General features: G+C 35.3%; 1 long non-coding RNA gene across 1 annotated transcript; it reads left to right on the forward strand.

Moving 5' to 3' along the window:
• The first annotated feature begins 2359 nt into the window (after nucleotides 1-2359).
• LOC132117409 (uncharacterized) lies at nucleotides 2360-4797 on the forward strand. The gene is made up of 2 exons (XR_009425754.1): nucleotides 2360-2741; nucleotides 3313-4797. It is a non-coding gene; the product is annotated as an uncharacterized LOC132117409 (long non-coding RNA).
• The last annotated feature ends 1913 nt before the right edge of the window (nucleotides 4798-6710 follow it).

The raw sequence follows: 6710 nt of genomic DNA on the forward strand, positions 1-6710 counted from the left end.
ATAAATAATGTTCCACGTGAAGCTAGCAGCATGTAAACGCCCACACAGAAAACAAAGCAGCAAAACTGTTCAAGGTTTTTTTTTTTAACTGTTCGCTTTGCGCTGAGAGGAATAAGACATAATTCACCCCAAGAAGATGCGCTGAGGATTACCTCAGGATTTGAGTTGTGTATTTCATCAGAAAAAAAGAATGAAGCTCTATCAAGCAGATATCATAAACATTAGTAAGTCTGTTTTTATTAATCTACTTGTATTTGTTTTCACACAACATGTTCACATTTTACAAGTTAGACTTTTTCCAAACTAAAATTCCTGACTAAATGTATCATCAAGTGAAACATTTTGAGGTTTCATTCACATCATCTAAATGTTCTACTGTATCAGTGACCATCAAAATAATTTTAATAATGTTGTTTATCATTTAGTATATTCGAGAGCACATAAACAATATATACTTTGGAAATGCTAGTTATGTGATGTTATCATTTATTGTTATTGTGATGTCAGTTAGAAATACCAAGGGTTCACACAAAACAAGGGGAGTCCGCCTTTAGTTACTATGCCGCCCGCAGTTGGAATCAACTTCCAGAAGAGATCAGATGTGCTAAAACACTAGTCACATTTAAATCTAGGCTTAAAACACATCTGTTTAGCTGTGCATTTATTGAATGAGCACTGTGCAATGCCCGAACTGATTGCACTATATTTTCACTGTTTTTTTATTTTATTTTATGTAAAATCATTTATGTGAAATCAATCAATCAACTGTTTTAAATTCATTTTAAATAAGTAAATTTTTTAATAATTTTAAAAGTTTTAAAATTGCTTGTTTTATTCTTGTTATTATTTTTCTTCATTATTATTTTACTTTATTTTATGTAAAGCACTTTGAATTACCATTGTGTACGAAATGTGCTATATAAATAAACTTGCCTTGCCTTGAATTGTCTTATATATTTCAGCATTACACACAATACCACACAAGTGATGATAAATACAATAATCATGTTACAAACCATGCTGATCTTTCAATTAATCAAAAAACACTGAAAAATATATTCTCAGCTCTCATTAATAATAATAATAATAATAATAATAATAATAATAATAATAATAATCTTTTTTTGAGTAACAAATTAGACTATTAGAATGATTTCTGAAGGATCAAGTGACTGGAGTAATGATGCTAAAAATTCACCTTTGAAAGTCAGGTTTGATTGTTCCTAATAAACTGTTTAACTGCATTCACAAGTGAATCTCAAGTTATTTTGTGGGATAATTAAATATATTCTAAATAAACTACAAAAAAAATATATAAAAATATATAAATTTATTTTGTCCTCACATTCTTTCTTGTAACTCTTCCTTCTCTGTCACACATATGAATGAAAGGCTCATGGTCAATCATGCCTACTCGCACATGCCCTTTCGAAACAAAAAGTGTCTTAAAAAATTTTATTCAATCTATTGTTTTCTGTGAGTGAGCAAACAAATTGATTTTCACATCCTGAAGCAAAAATTATAGGTTACAAGGTCCAGGTTTGACAGTCTTGTGAACAAATGTTCTGTATGTGTTTTATGACTTTTATTTCAGTGACTTCAAAATTTTTGCTTTTCTCTAACTTCGCTTAAACTTTGTTTTTTTTCAAAAACACATAATGATTTACATACATGCTATTTACATATCATTCTAGACCAGTTTGTACTGAATACAGTGTTTTCAGACTTCAGCCATGTATATGTTTATAATCAACTGAAAAAAAGCGCAAAAGTCAAGGCATGTCAAATCTTCTCCAGGCCCCCAAAACCCCCTAGACCTCAGAGGGTTAATTGTGACTTTAAAGGTTCATTTAATCCACCACATAAAAAGTCTATCAATACAGGGTCTGGCAAATCAGAATAACATGCAATGTCCAGATACTCTTGAATATAACTTTCAAGTGGGTGTGTGTCCTGCTTTAGGACTAATAACAGCTTTGCAATGTCCATACCAAGCCAATGTCTACGTGAAAAGCTGATGGATCCTTGTGAAGCCGAGTATTCTGTAACCGAACTGACGAGACATGAGACGTACTGGTTCACGTGCAAAGCTTTATTCTTAAACATGATCAAAACAGGCAAGGGTCAGACAAAGGCACATAGATACATCGAGGGCAAGACAAGGATAATACAAAGCAGTTGTGGTTGATTATGAGTAAGAGTATCCAGAGGGCTTGACAAGAGGGGAAATCCAATAACACGAGTGAGGTCCAGGCAAGGTGCAAACACAGTCCGAAACAGAAAAGCAAAGGGTTAATCCAATAAAAAACAGGCAAGAATGGGGTAACACGGGAAAGCAGGCAAGACAAGACAATGGCTGCGTCCGAAATCGCATACTTCTCTACTATATAGAATGGAAAAAGTAGTATGCGACAAATTAGTATGTTTGAATCTTTTGCGTCCATAAAAGAGTGGGCGAGAATTCCAATAACTCTCGCGAGATTCAGTTGTACGTATACTTAATTTGCGTTCTAATATGCCTACTCACCTACTATATAGTAGGGAAAAAGAGTATGTGAAGAAAGAAGTACGTTCAAAACCTTGAACCATAAAACAGTAGGCGAGAAATCCCCGGATGTCCTACTGCTTCAGCGAAGAGCGAAGGGTTCATCGATGGATACTTTTCAATCCCAGAATGCCACGCGAAAGGGATAAATCGTCATCGAACGTGAAGGAGAGCAGCGACGTGGGTGTTTACCAAGGTGAGTATTATGAAACAAAACACGGTTCCCCATGTGATAAAATTGTATTTGTTGAGCTACTGTAGAGTAAACTGTTGATTTGTTAAGGTGTAAAGACGCTAGCCAGTAACATTACAGTATATTTGTAATAAAAAAACAAAAAACAAAACATGTTTTTTATGTAAAGCGAACAGCGTATCTCCAGTAAGCACATATATGTTTCCAAAGTGGATTTGCATGAACCATAAACATCTTAAAGAAATTAAATGTCTGTTTAATATGAGACAGAGAAATGTTCTAAGATAATTGCAAGAGAGCAATGAACAGACATCTGAGTGAGAGATGTGTGTGTAATTATGTAGAATCCACTGTCTACATTGCTTTAGATGAATGTAAGTAATGTAAATAAATAAATCTACATTAAGTAAACTTAAGTTATCTATTTCATTTGACCATTAGTATTGTTGATAAATTGTGGAGCTCTTGTGTTGGATAAAAAGTGAGTGAACACATCAGCATCTAGCTCAACATGTAAATGCAGTATATCACAGATATATGACAGAGGAGACTGACTCTTGTCTGGATGTTACAGGGACAGATGAGACACAAGAATGTTTATCTGCTGCAGAGAGACTGATGAAGAAATGCTGCCATCAAAGCCTCTCGGTGAGTACACTACAGTCATCAATCTTTTAGATCTTAAGTTGTAGTTTATTAATAAACAGTTATTACAGCACTTTTCTGATTCTTGATTGCTGTACATTTGATGCAGATCTTTTGTGGTTGAGCAGGTGACAGAGGCATTTGTGGATGAACCAGAGACCAAAATATAAAGTAAGATCATTCTGTTACTTCTAATACAGAAATGAAATAACACTGTGCTGTTAAAATGACTGCTTTTGTTTTGTGCTTGTGCATCTTTGCAGGATCTGAAATGTCTTCAGACAGCTGTGTGCACTGAGGATGGAGAAGACGGAGTGTCATGGGTGAAACGCTCCATCACTGCATATCCTCTTTCTTTCTCATCAGGACCAGATGCTGCTGTGGTCTCTTCATCGTCAGTGACCCCAGAGCCAGTGAGAACATCTAGAGAAAGACCACAAGACACTGAGGATGTGATTTTGGTCAAGTTTGTTCTGCTGGTTTCTGTTCATACAACATCAGTCAATGAAACCCGAGTTTCAGAAGTTTCTAAAGCATCATCAAATAATGTCATGAAAAATCTGAAAGTCAGGTTCCATTGACTGATACTGTATGAACACAAACCAGCAGGAGAAACCAGACCAAAATCACCTTTTGTGTTTGGACAAAGGATTGAACAGAATGAAGGCAAGTCGTTAATGACTGAATTTATACGTTTAGATGAACTGACCCTTTAAAACCCCAAATAGAAACTGTATTAAATGTATGCATGCATTAATATTATAGTAGAACATTGAAGAAAAAAAGCTTTAAGAAATAAGCAGCTTTATTGATCATTTTTTGTCCAAGACACAAAAAAGCATTCACAAAATTCACATTTACATGTATTAATTGGCTAGACACTTTTATCTGAAGTGACAGTGCTCTTATTACAGGACCTCAATCCCTCTGGAGTCACCTGGAGTAAAGACTGGTGGAGACTGATCCAGCAACCTTCTGATCACCAGTCCAGTTCACTACACCACAGAAATACTGAAGCTATATCAAATTAACATGCAATTGTAAAAAAAATTAAATTAAATTCAGCAGTAAATAGAATGCTGACAACATGATATAAAGCGTTTTACTCCGTGTAAATGTTTTCCAGGTAGTGGTGCTCATGGAGAGCAGCACACAGATCTTTGGAGCAGACACAGCAGTCAGATCATCCCACACATGTTCTCCAGCTCTTGTTCAGGGTCGTGTGGTCCAGGGTCTTCATCATGGTGTTCCTGATCCTCTCAGTGCACTCAGAAAAGGACTCAATGTCCCTCTCTCATCATGATCAGATTCAGTCTGACTGCAGCAGTGAGGGACGTGATGGACGGATGTGGGTTCACCGTCTGTAAACATTCAAAAACAGAACAATGTCTGAATAAAGTTTTGTTTCATGTGTTGTTGACTTGTATTTTATTTATTGTGACAGTTACTTTTATTTATTATTTTACATGTTTATGAATGTCTCCTGTTGTTGTCAGTAAATAAAATATAGCCTAATTGTTTCATTAACACATGCATTCATTCATTACTTGACTGAATATTTAGATGTATTCATCTTGGCTGCGTTTGTCTGGTGTGAAGTCATGCATAGATATGAAAAAAAAAACTAATTACAAATTGTTTTACAAAAAATATAATTATTAGTCACCATTTATTATTGTTGATAAGTGTTGGGGTGGGCTAGATATGCTTCCTGTGATAATCTTAATTTTTAAGTAGTAATACTTACATTTTTCAAGTGTAAAATCAACATTCTTCTCCAAAGGCGAGATCTTCAAGCAGCTGATCAACGTCTTATTTGTGCAGATATTACAAATACTGCAAACGCTGAGGAAAACCGTATGAGGTGGGGTTGTGGAGTTATTGATGCGATGAAGGGTTTAATCTTTAAGGATTAAACTGTGGGTCATTTCAATAGAGTTCAAACATAAAAACAACACAAATATGTTGGTTAAACTACAATAACAATAAAAGGGCATTTGTGTATTCAACAAGACCACAAAAGGAGCAAATTGCATCAACATCAAAATATTTAGATAGTAAATATTAAACCTGTAGCAGTCAGTCATATATTTGAAGTTGCTGTGCTTGTTATAACGTCATCGGTCACATGATAACGTAAACATGACGGACCGCATTCATACTCAACGAGATTTGGCTGTAGAGTACGTACTCATTTAGCGCTTGTTAAGTAAGTACTTATTGAAATTAAGTACCTACTCGTTAACTATGCGATTTCGGACGCAGCCTATGACTGAACTAAGGACTGGAAACTAGGGCAGAAAACTGGCTCTGTAAGGTGCTACCACTAGAACAGCGATATACGCAAACAATACTCTGCCGTGAGAAAGTGGAAGTCCATGGCTTAAGTAGCATGTCTGATTGGATTTAGCTGTGTGTGTGTAATCAATGCATTCAGCTGTGAAAACCAGTCTCCTCTTGGCATATATCGAAATCTTCCAACATTTTTCTTTACTAATCCTTGGTTTGTACTTCTATTTCATGACCGGCATTTTGTTTAGTTCTCTCTCCACATTCGACAATAATTACGCCACGCAGTGCATCTTACGTCATCCTCCGGAGCTGCTTCAGTGTATGAAAGTCAGCGGAAGTGAGAGAAAAGTGTTTATTACATTTGAAATATGGATATTTATCTTACACAGCTGCACCTCAGAAAATGTGAGTTCGAATCTCAGTTACTTTACTTCTCCTGTTCAGTTATCACCTGCCCAATTCTTTTCTGTCTCTACTACTACTTTCCTGACCATTAAACGTGAAAACCCCCATTGCAATAAAAAATAAAAACAGCAACCTCTGAGCAGTAAAACAATTTATAAAAAGAGATAAATTTAATATTTAATTTAATAAAGAGATCTCCAATGTTTCTCACACGTTTCTCTCCAATTATCATTTTGGATTACTTTCTTTCAGAACTTTCTCATGCCTCATTTGTGTCTACTTAAGGAAAGAGAAACATCTGAAATGATGTTGATACTAAAAGAAGAGATATATGAGAATCTCATCTAATTCTCCTGAGCTCAGGAAAAGCAACCACTGAGAAATATTTTTTTTTCTATGGGTAAGCATAAAATTGTATGCACAGTGAAGTGTCAGGAGCTTTGACATATTGCTTGTATTGTGTTATATGGTAAAGAGATGTTTACCCCAACTGCATATCTTACATTGCACTGATATATTGAGCCTGTCGTCCAACAAAAAACGACCATATAGGTCGTTTGTGCAAGCATTTATTATGACCTATATTTACGTTTTAAAGTTAAGCGCCCTCTAGCGAGCATAAAAATAATG

The sequence above is a fragment of the Carassius carassius genome, chromosome 36, assembly GCF_963082965.1.
Source record: "Carassius carassius chromosome 36, fCarCar2.1, whole genome shotgun sequence".
NCBI classification, from domain to species: domain Eukaryota; kingdom Metazoa; phylum Chordata; class Actinopteri; order Cypriniformes; family Cyprinidae; genus Carassius; species Carassius carassius.